Source organism: Triticum dicoccoides, chromosome 1B (genome assembly GCF_002162155.2).
Source record: "Triticum dicoccoides isolate Atlit2015 ecotype Zavitan chromosome 1B, WEW_v2.0, whole genome shotgun sequence".
NCBI lineage: Eukaryota > Viridiplantae > Streptophyta > Magnoliopsida > Poales > Poaceae > Triticum > Triticum dicoccoides.
In genome coordinates, this window is record NC_041381.1 from 449,929,868 (window position 1) to 449,940,950 (window position 11,083).

The window sequence follows — 11,083 nt, forward strand, 5'->3', positions numbered from 1 at the left end:
ATCAATTGTGTCGAATAATAACATAGACATGCTAAAATTCGATAGAATCTAGATGTCTGATGGATCAATGACCGCTCCTTACGCGAATTGCAAATATCATGTCCCATCCTAATATTTGGATACAACTTATATCTTTAATTAATGTGTACAGTAGTCTTTTACGTGTAGTTTCACTCTCCATCAGTGGTCTCTCATACATGCTCACACACTCTCTCCCGAGGTGTCTTTCTCGCACATATGCTCTAGATATAACCCTCCCTCCCTCTCGTAACCATTTACAACTGTTTTCACTAACCTTTATCACAAGCACTCTTCCTCTCGCAAACATACACATGCACAATCCCCATCGACCCTTTCTATATACATGGACCTGCCTACGTGTCTCATGTACGCACATTATCTTTAGGCGTGTCTCTCACGCATTGTCTCACACCTCTCTTCCTAATCGACGAGTATGATTCTAGCAGAGCATTATGTAGGATGCCCCTTAAAGTTAGGTTGGATGAATAGTAATATCAGAGATAAAGGGTTACCTTAGCCCGAGAACCTAGGGTTACAAATCCTAGCTGGCTTTGTCAGTGGACACAGAGTCCTTCACAATTCTGCTATCTTTGTCTTGTACGACTAGTCATCCATGGGTCTTCCTAAATGCGTCACGGGCCGACCAATGTGGCGCAGGACGGAACCGAACGAAGGGCCTCACCTCGACCCACCGGACCTCACGCGGTGACACACCCTCTGCCCCCACGTCTCATTATCTTCTCACACCCACACATACCAACACAAACACCACACACACAGAAAATTTCTCCTGGTACCTCTATTCCCTCCCCCCTTGCATATACACACTCAAGGGAATGGAATCTCTCGTCGTGACATCATATTCATCTCTCTCTCTAGACCACTCTCATTTCTCGTGCTATCTCTCCCACGCCCCCCCCCCGTTGGCCCCTCTATCCATGCCTCTCTCGAATACGTAATACACACACATACCTCTCTAGGCCTCGCCAAATGCATTAACTACACATTCACACATATTACATCACGTACCCCATTGATCTAAAAAGCCCTCTCTTCACGTTTACTTCGCATACAACATTCCTTTTGAATAAAGCGTGGCCAAAAAATTATTTTAGAGTTTCTACATATATACAACATTACAAAGTTATATGGAGGAGTACGAATGCTAATTTGCATTGCATGGTGCCCACAATGATATTTATTCTGCATTGTGAATTTGTATATTTTTATACTATATACAAAGTTAGTCATAATAAAGAGAAATGAAGAGCATCTCTGTCTCTCCATCGTATACCCCCCTGTACGCCCCTTTCATGTATGCACACAAAACTATCTCCAGGTCCTCTAAAAGTAAGCCCCTAGAAAATTCACGCATGTTTCATCTTTCTCTTGCGATATATGCAATGATGATCATTGTATTTGAAGCGAAAGCACGGTACGTACATTGGACTTCAGAATCCACTCATTAGGGTCACCATTTACGTTTGGTGGTTTTTATACAGTCACGGGCTCACCGTACAACTCTGTATTTGCTCATGACATGACTAGTTAACCAGTTAAACGCTCCACATGGCACCTCTAGTGTTGCATCACATTATCTCACTACTATCGTGCCCACCTGTCGACTTGTATCTACTCTACATCTACACTCTTATAAAATACATAAAATACACTCTTATAAAAAACAGAGTTGGTGATGATGGTGTGCCTGCCATCCTGCAATATAGGTCGTCCGATTTATATCTGACGGATAGGAAAGAAACTATGGCAATTTTGCAAAAAGGTACCCGCACACCTCTCCACATTTGCAAATAAGGCCTTCCCTCGTTCATCCTTTTCTCTCACAAGATAAACAAGTCATACAAATGCATCATGATGTTGCGTGCAACGCACGGGCATCTTGCTAGTAAGAATGAAAACAAACGACAAAAATTTATTTGGACGGTGGTTCGAAGTCATGACCGCGGGCACAACGGACAAGGTGGCCTTGTATTGGTATGCTGAGCCGTCTGTTTTAATACACAGGAGCTGGTGTGGTGATTACACACACACACACATGCATGCACGCGAACTGCATCCACGCAACACTCACACAAACACATGCACCCACGCACGCACGCAACACTCACACGTACACACGCAGCCACGCACGCACGCAATACTCACATGCACACACGCACACATGCATGCACACACCAGTACACCACACGACCAACACACACTCTCACGCTCAAGTGCTCAACCTACACGTGCATGCGCACACATCAGGCCCTGACAGACACATACACAACCAGGTGATTCCCGCGCACGAGTTGGAGCCTTGTCACGCCTGCGTAAATTTGTGTTTATCAGACCTTTTCCCTATGCGAACTGACAGGTGGGACCCACAAGGAACGTGGTCAATTTAACTAGTCAAGATGGCGCCATGCAGACTATTTGGACGGTCAACAAAGTGCAATCCGATGCTGAACTGTGAGCAAGTGACTGTATAGTCACCGCAAAACGTATATAGTGACCATAATCAGCTTATTTTGAAGTTTGGTGACCGTATTACGCTTTTCTCTCTGTAGGCCCTCCAAAACTACATCTCTACACGTTCTCGCATGTTACAGCACTACTACTACACTCTAACACAATAAATCATATGTGTTTTTAGTTTTACTAGATATCATATTATTACTTATAATTATTCAATTTGCATACATTAAAATCGCCTTTGAAATGTATGGCCAGTATCATCTACCGCGCGGGAAAAATCCCGCCCTTTCCTGTTTAATCGGGTTTGTATCGATAGATCGTGCGAACCAGCAAAACTATAGTACTATATAGTACAAGTGACAGTTCACTGGGCCGTCGTGGCGTCTACTCCTCCATTGTAAGAGTGGAGCACTCGCTTTCATAAATCTTCTAGTCCCTTTCGCCGACATGTGGGACATCAAGCTACCGGATCCACATGCCATACCGGAATACAATGCAGAGCAACCGGGGTGAAGCACCCCAGTCATGGCGTCGGCATAGTAACGAGCAATGAGGCATCAAATCACAAAGGTGCACCTTTCCCGCAGTTAAGTTGGAGGGACGAAGTAATAATGCTAAAAAAAGAAGTTGGAGGGACGAAGCAACCATCATTTCACTCGTTGCTGAATCCGCTTCTCCCTCATCTTCTTCAACTTAACCACGTGTTGCTTCTGCCGTTGTTTTGCCTCATGTGGGATGCAGATCGGCTTGGTAAAGCACTGACATGTAGGACCGCATGTTAGCAAACCGCCAGGACAACGTCCTCCGAAAATAAGAAGCCTAATCCTAGACTTACAAAGGGATACGTAGCTGCTACGTACACTTTCCATCTAATCTATATATGCCCCCCCTGATTTTCAGGTGGGGTGGGCCTAATCCTCTCCTTTAATCCAATCAAATAGTCCCACATCACATCAGTTCGTAACTTTACATAAACCATTACGTGGATATAGCATTGCTCAAATAACAAACCTCCCCCGCCATCTGCGCGGCAAAATCACCTCCTTTTTACTAAACTTGATTGTATAATTTTTTAGATCAATATAATTGAGATTTGTATAGATAGCCCACAGGAGCAAAACCAAGTGGTACGGTTAAGGGCATCCACAATGTGTAGCCAAATGTGAAAATAGCTTTTGACATCGTGGGAACCATTGTGGACGGTGTTGCCAAAGCCAAAAAGATGGAACCGAAGCTCCCTGATTGATTGATTCAAGGAATAGAAAATGCAACGTCTCTCCTCTTTCTCCCATGCTTGGACGCATGTAGTACAGTACAGAGCACAAAGTCTACTCCCCTGTCCCTTCTATCACAAATCACAAAGCAGTTTGGTGTCAAATCACAAAATCACGGGCGAAGCAACCATCATTTCAATCTTCATTGACTCCGCTTCTCCATCGTCTTCTTCGAGAAACCATCTCACCGCACTAGTACTCCTAGTAGTACTAGTAAAGGACTTCCTGGATGCAAATAAGGCGGTTGTCTCGGCTTGCAGGCGGCACTTGCGAACGACTTACCGTGGTCTCCCTCAATGGTGTTTGCTACCTCTTGAGCACTCCGTTGGATTTCCCCGAAGAGGAGAGGATGATGCAGTAAAGTAGCGTAAGTATTTCCCTCGGTTTTTGAGAACCAAGGTATCAATCCAGTAGGAGACCACGCACAAGTCCCTCGTACCTACACAAAATGATAGCAACTCGCAATCAACGGTTAGGGGTTGTCAGTCCCTTCACGATCACTTACGAGAGTGAGATCTGATAGATAATATTTTTGGTATTTTTGATAGATAGATGCAAAGTAAAAAGGTAAAAGGCAAAGTAAAAACAAGGCAAGTAAATAAAGTGATAGAGATTTATATGATGAGAATAGACCCGGGGGCCATAGGTTTCACTAGTGGCTTCTCTCGAGAGCATAAGTATTCTACGGTGGGTGAACAAATTACTGTTGAGCAATTAACAGAATTGAGCATAATTATGAACATATCTAGGCAATGATCATGTATATAGGCATCACGTCCAAAACAAGTAGATCGAAACGATTCTGCATCTACTACTATTACTCCACTCATCGACCGCTATCCAGCATGCATCTAGAGTATTAAGTAAAAACAGAGTAACGCTTTAAGCAAGATGACATGATGTAGAGGATAAATTCATGCAATATGATAAAAAACCCATCTTGTTATCCTCGATGGCAACAATACAATACGTGCCTTGCAACCCCTTCTGTCACTGGTTAAGGACACCGCAAGATCGAACCCAAAGCTAAGCACTTCTCCCATTGGAAGAACTACCGATCTAGTTGGCCAAACCAAAAAGGATAATTCGAAGAGACTTGCAAAGATAACTCAATCATACATAAAAGAATTCAGAGAAGAATCAAATATTTTCCATAGATAATCTGAATCATAAACCCACAATTCATCGGTCTCAACAAACACACCACAAAAAGAAGATTACATCGAATAGTTCTCCACAAGAGAGGGGGAGAGCATTGTATTGAGATCCAAAAAGAGAGAAGAATCCATCTAGCTACTAGCTATGGACCCGAAGGTCTGAAGTAAACTACTCACACTTCATCAGAGGGGCTATGGTGATGATGTAGAAGCCCTCCGTGGTAGATGCCCCCTCCGACAGAGCTCCAGAACATGCCCTAAGATGGGATCTCGTGGATACAGAAAGTTGTGGCGGTGGAATTAGGTTTTTGGCTCCCGTTCTGATTGTTCGGGGATACGTAGGTATATATAGGAGGAAGGAGTACGTCGGTGGAGCGTCGAGGGGCCCACGAGGTAGGGGGCACGCCCAGGGGGGTGCCCTCCACCCTCGTGACCGCCTCTGGCACTGCTTGGAGTAGGGTCCAAGTCTCCTGGATCACGTTCGGTTGGAAAATCATGATCCCGAAGGTTTCATTCCGTTTGGACTTCGTTTGATATTCTGTTTCTTCGAAATACTAAAAAAGGCAAAAAACAGCAATTCTAGGTTGGGCCTCCGGTTAATAGGTTAGTCCCAAAAGTAATATAAAAGTGGAAAATAAAGCCCAATATAGTCCAAAATAGTAGATAAAGTAGCATGGAGCAATCAACAATTATAGATACATTGGAGACGTATCACTATTCTCCGTCGAACGCACTTCGCCAAACCACAAAAAAAGATATTGTCGACGTCACCGCAATGGGGAAGGAAGTCAAATACAGTTACTACCTCTTTTTTTTGTACACAAGGCCATTATATCAAAACTACAATTTTCAAAGGGCCACTAACATTAATATCCCCTGCATGCATGCGGAAGTGAGAAGGTTGGTTTGCATGGCGCTGCATTAATCAAGTGATGAGGAGTGAGATGGTTAGCTCTTTGGTGTTTGGAGAAAAATATACTCATTAATTGACACGTGAAACGAGGATTTCTATCGATTAAATCCCGTGAAGGAAAACCTCGCCTTTCTTTTTTAACACTAGTACTCCTAGTACGTACGTACTTATCTTGTTTGGGTCTAGGCCTTGCATTGCCAAGCTTGCCTAAAGTTTTCAAAATGAGAAGGAGGTACACTTGCGCACGGCTGTCGCGGTCGCACCGCACCCTCACACGGTCGCTCCTGCACGCGCGGTCGCACCGCACCCTCACACGGTCGCTCCTGCACGCGCGGTCGCACCGCACCCTCACACATTCGCTCCTGCACGCCGCAAACCCAACCAAGGGAACGCACCCTCACTGACACGTGCTGTCGCATGTGAACAAACCAAACTCATCCATCCTATCGCTGACACATAAGTTTCGTTCATAGAGTATGTTTAACCGACCGCATGTTGGGGAGTATCCGTACGGCCCGTGCGGTGGTCTATTGGGGAAGAAGAAGAGGTGAGGAAGAAGGAAAGAAGGGTTAGGAGACGTAGGATATTCATCCAACCGCCTGAAATGGTAGACTGACCCAAGTCAGGCGACTTGCATAACAAATATATATTTTTACACAGCAAAAGATCCATAAAAACAACAATATAAAGAAAAACTATTACTGCTCGCGGAAAGAGACGACCTCATCATCTTTGGCTGCCGGCGCGAACCAGCCGTAGCTGCCGACGTGTGTCTCTGCACTGTGGTTGTCCTTGGCCTCCAGCTACTCGTTCAAGTGGAGCATGTGGGCGCTCTGCATGGACGAGAGCACAGCCCGGTTCAAGTCGAGGACATCCGGTTCCGCCTGCAGGAGGGCCTCGATGGCAGCGGCATCCGCGCGCTCCGCGTTGAGTCAAGCCTCTGCCGCCCGGTTCAAGTCCAGGACGTCCGGTTCCGCCTGCAGGAGGGCGTCGATGAGAGTGGCATCCGCGTGCTCTGCGTCGAGTCGAGCCTCTGCCGCCCGGTTCAAGTTCAGGACGTCCGGTTCCGCGTGCAGGAGGGCCTCGATGGCAGTGGCATCCGCGCGCTCCGCCTCAAGTTGAGCCTGCGTCGCCCGGTTCACATCCACGACATCCGGTTCCGCCTGCAGGAGAGCCTCGATGGCAGCGGCATGCGTGCACTCCGCATCGAGTTGAGCCTCTACCTCCCGGTCCTCCTTTAGTATCGCCATGTTGAACCTTTGGTCCGCCTGCACCAGGGGGGCTCGGACGCCGGCACGAAGTCGACGTCCATCGTCTCATACCCATCGGGGGCCTTCTGCGCCGCGACCTCCGCCATGAACATTGGATCGGCTTCCTCCTCCTCGTAGCTTGGCTCCAGAGAAATCGGGGATTGGCCCGCTGCAAAGCGAGCTCAGGAACGGAGGTCTGTGGCGCCGACCGCCGCCGCAATTTCTGCGCGGCGCTCCGGCGTCAGCATCTTGTAGTAAGTGATCTTGCAGTGCACCATGGCTTTCCGGCGAACTAGGGGACGCTTGATGCGGGCTAGTGGATCGAAAGGTGGGGGAATGGGCTAGAGATTTGGTGTGGTTTTAGGGCAGTGGCTGGCATAGGCCGAGCAGCGAAGGTTCTGGTGTGAATAGTGGTTCCGGTGACGACCGGTCAATCGGTTTTGATTGTACATCGCTCTTGTCACGTTCGCGTTGCAGCCCAGCATGCTAGACCCTCCACGTCGCTCACCAAATGGAACACGCTTCGTCTTGTGTTTTTGCTCGCTTGTGGGACCGCAGTTGAGAGCAAACCAACGTCCCGCCCCCTCCGCTGCCCGCGTCATTTATTATACCACCACTCCCTCTGTTTTATGCGGAGTAAATAAAAACAGAGGGAGTATACTACGGATGAGGATCCCCTGACGTGGCCGAACCCATGGAGTAACTGACATGCGGGGCCTAGCAAGCATGGGGTCCGCCAGTAAGTGACCAAAAGGGAGGGTAATGTAGGGATACCTACGTCAGAGGATCCACTTCCACTACTACTCCCTCCTTCCATTTACTATACAGGGCCTAATGCGTTTTTTGAGGCTAACTTTGACCAAATGTTAGAGTAATAATATATGACATGCAACTTACACAAAGCATACGGTCAAATTCGTATGTCAAAGGAGTTTCCAATGATATAATTTTCACATTATACATCTCATGTACTATTAATCTTGTCAATAGTCAAATTGGAAACCATCTCGAGTACAAATCTAGGAGTACGTACGAATCTAACAATATTGATTGGGTGTTGTTGAATGTTGATACCTTTTTGATCAAAGTAGAGATACTTTGACTACACATAAAACTTATATGTAAACTAGAAATGATAGGAGGGAGTATATTGTATGTTCAAAAACGAAACGAACATTGAATACCCTTTATATATGATTTGCGGATGCTATGATCACCGGTTCAAAATTTTGAATCCGCCTTAGGTATCACGTGCCCCCGGTCGTTCCCTCTCGATTTCATCTCGGGGTCCGGAGATCAATTGAAAGAGGACTAGGGTGGGTACATGCGAATGATACTCGGCGGAATATTCAAATGAGGCATGCGGGAGGATGGACTCGACTGGAGGGCGACATGATCGATGGAGAAGAGGGTTGGAGAGGAATGAGAAATAAGCAAACGCCACATGATTATACTTGAACGGCTCAAATAAACAATAAGTTGTCTCGCTTGGCCTACATAGTGAAAGGCCTAATGCGCAACGCGGAGCACTAACGCTCGAATATGGCCGGGAAAATAGGCAAACCGACATGTGGGGCACACCTATTGGGACGACATAGCGTAGACTAGTCCAATGGAGGAGCTGGCCCACAACCTCCTCGCCACCAACAACCGTTCACGTGGGTCATTGGGGACAACAACGGGGCGCAGCTCCAGCACCGCCTCTGGACACGACAACCACAGTGAGCGACACGCTCATATCATCGCTAGACACAGTCGGTTTCAGTGTGCCGAGGGTGGCGTTAGTGTTGTGGCACGACCAACAGTATGTTTGGTTCATGCCCAAGGTTGCCCCATCAAAGCATTGGGTAGCCAAAATTTTGCTTGAGGTATTGGTTGCCCATGATTTGGCCGACATTGGCAAGAAAAATGAACTAGAGTTGGCTAGACTTCATTGGCATGCCAAAAAATGGCAACCATCCAAACAAAGACCAATCTTTGGGTCATGACCAAAATTTTGGTTGAGGTATTGGTTGCCTATGATTTGGCCGACATTGGCAAGAAAAATGAACTAGAGTTGGCTGGAGTTCATTGGCATGCCAAAAAATGGCAACCATCCAAACAAATACCAATCTTTGGGTCATGACCAAAATTTTGGTAAGGTGCACTTTGGCCATAATCCAAACACACCCCAACATCCGGCTCGTCGAGGATGCATGGGGCGCCGCGATGCATCCGCGGAGTGGTGTAGCGCGGCCAACTGCATCCTCTGGACCTGAGACCATGCCGGGTCGTCTTGCTTTTTCAATGACATGCGGGGATTGCATGTGAGCAAAGGGCATCTCCAACGTTGCCACAACCGCAGATGACTACCCTGGCACACCAAAACCCTCGTCCCTCGCGCCATCGCGCAGTGTGTTCCCAGCCGGCGCCAGCTGCCCGCATTCATGTCGTCCGTTCGTATGTCGTCGTTAAGAGGCTCGGTGCCCGAGGAACCAACTCCGGCGACTTAATGACGCACCCGGGCGCTTGGCCTCACCGAAATGCGCTACTTAAAGCGGCAACGCCGAGCTAACCTCCACACCATAGCGCATCGTCCTCCTACCTGGCACCACATGCGCCATGACCACAAGTGCGAACACTCTGCAGGAGAGCTTGTCTTCAGGGATGAAGCTCGAGGTCGCCCCCCTTGCTCAAGTCGCCTCTCGCGACACAATAGCGGCGTAGCTGGACGCGGACGCGACCGCACAAGCGGTGGCCACGCTGGCGGCCGACGACGGGAGCACTGTCAGCCATGCGTCCTACTTGTCGCCGTCCAACGTCCGGCACCACCGAGGTCGGGGACTCCTCAGAGGATGAGTAGGGCATGGGAGGCGGCTGGGCATGGTGTGCCAACTGGCCGGTCCGTATCCCGTGTTCTACTCTTCCTCGCCGGAGACCGCACCTTCACTTCACGGGTCTTGAACCCCGCCCCCGTACATAGATATCACAGATGGAGGACGTCGGTGCCGCTGTAGAATAGGTTTAGGGTCAGGTTTCTTTTATTTTTCTGTCCTATAAAAGTTCGAAATGTAATGAAAATCTATCGTGTTTGCATAAATCTCGGCCGGTGTATATGAACTTTCACAATAATATACATATTGTAGGAGTACTAGCAAGATGCCCATGCGTTGCACGGAAGATCAAGATCTTGTGGGAGAAAAGGATGAACGAGGGAAAGCCTTATCTGCAAATGTGGAGAGGAGTGCAGGTAAATTGTCATAGTTTCCTTCCTATCCATTAGATATAGATCGGACGACCTGTATTGCAGGATGACAGGCACACCATCATCACCAACTCTGCTTTTTATTGAAACGAGACAAATCTAACATGCGAAGTAAAATAAACACATAGGGTCTATACATACACAAATTATCTTAGGCACTCCAATAGGACGTCCAGTACACACTCACGCATTTCACATCTTTCTACATCTACGGGAACCTATGAAAGGGTTAATGTAAATTGCCTCTCTCTCTCCTCCCCTGATTTTCATGGTGGTGGGTGTCGTGGTTCTAAGCCTGACAGTAGAGTGGGGGGTAGGTATGGAGAGGCAAGGTCCTAGCTATGGAGAGGTTGTAAGCACAAAGGATGTACGAGTTCAGGCCCTTCTCGGAAGAAGTAACAGCCCTACGTCTCGGAGCCCGGAGGCGGTCGAGTGGATTATGAATGTATGAATTACAAGGTGCCGAACCCTTCTGCCTGTGGAGGGGGGTGGCTTATATAGAGTGCGCCAGGACCCCAGCCAGCCCACGTAGGAGAGGGTTTAAGATGAGTTAAGTCTGGGGCGTTACTGGCAACGCCCCACATAAAGTGCCTTTACTATCATAAAGACTACTTGATTACAGGCCGTTGCAGTGCAGAGTGCCTCTTGACCTCCTGGTGGTCGAGTGAGTCTTTGTGGTCGAGTCCTTCAGGCCAGTCGAGTGTATCCTCGTTGGTCGACTGGAAGGTGACCTCTTCTAAGGATGT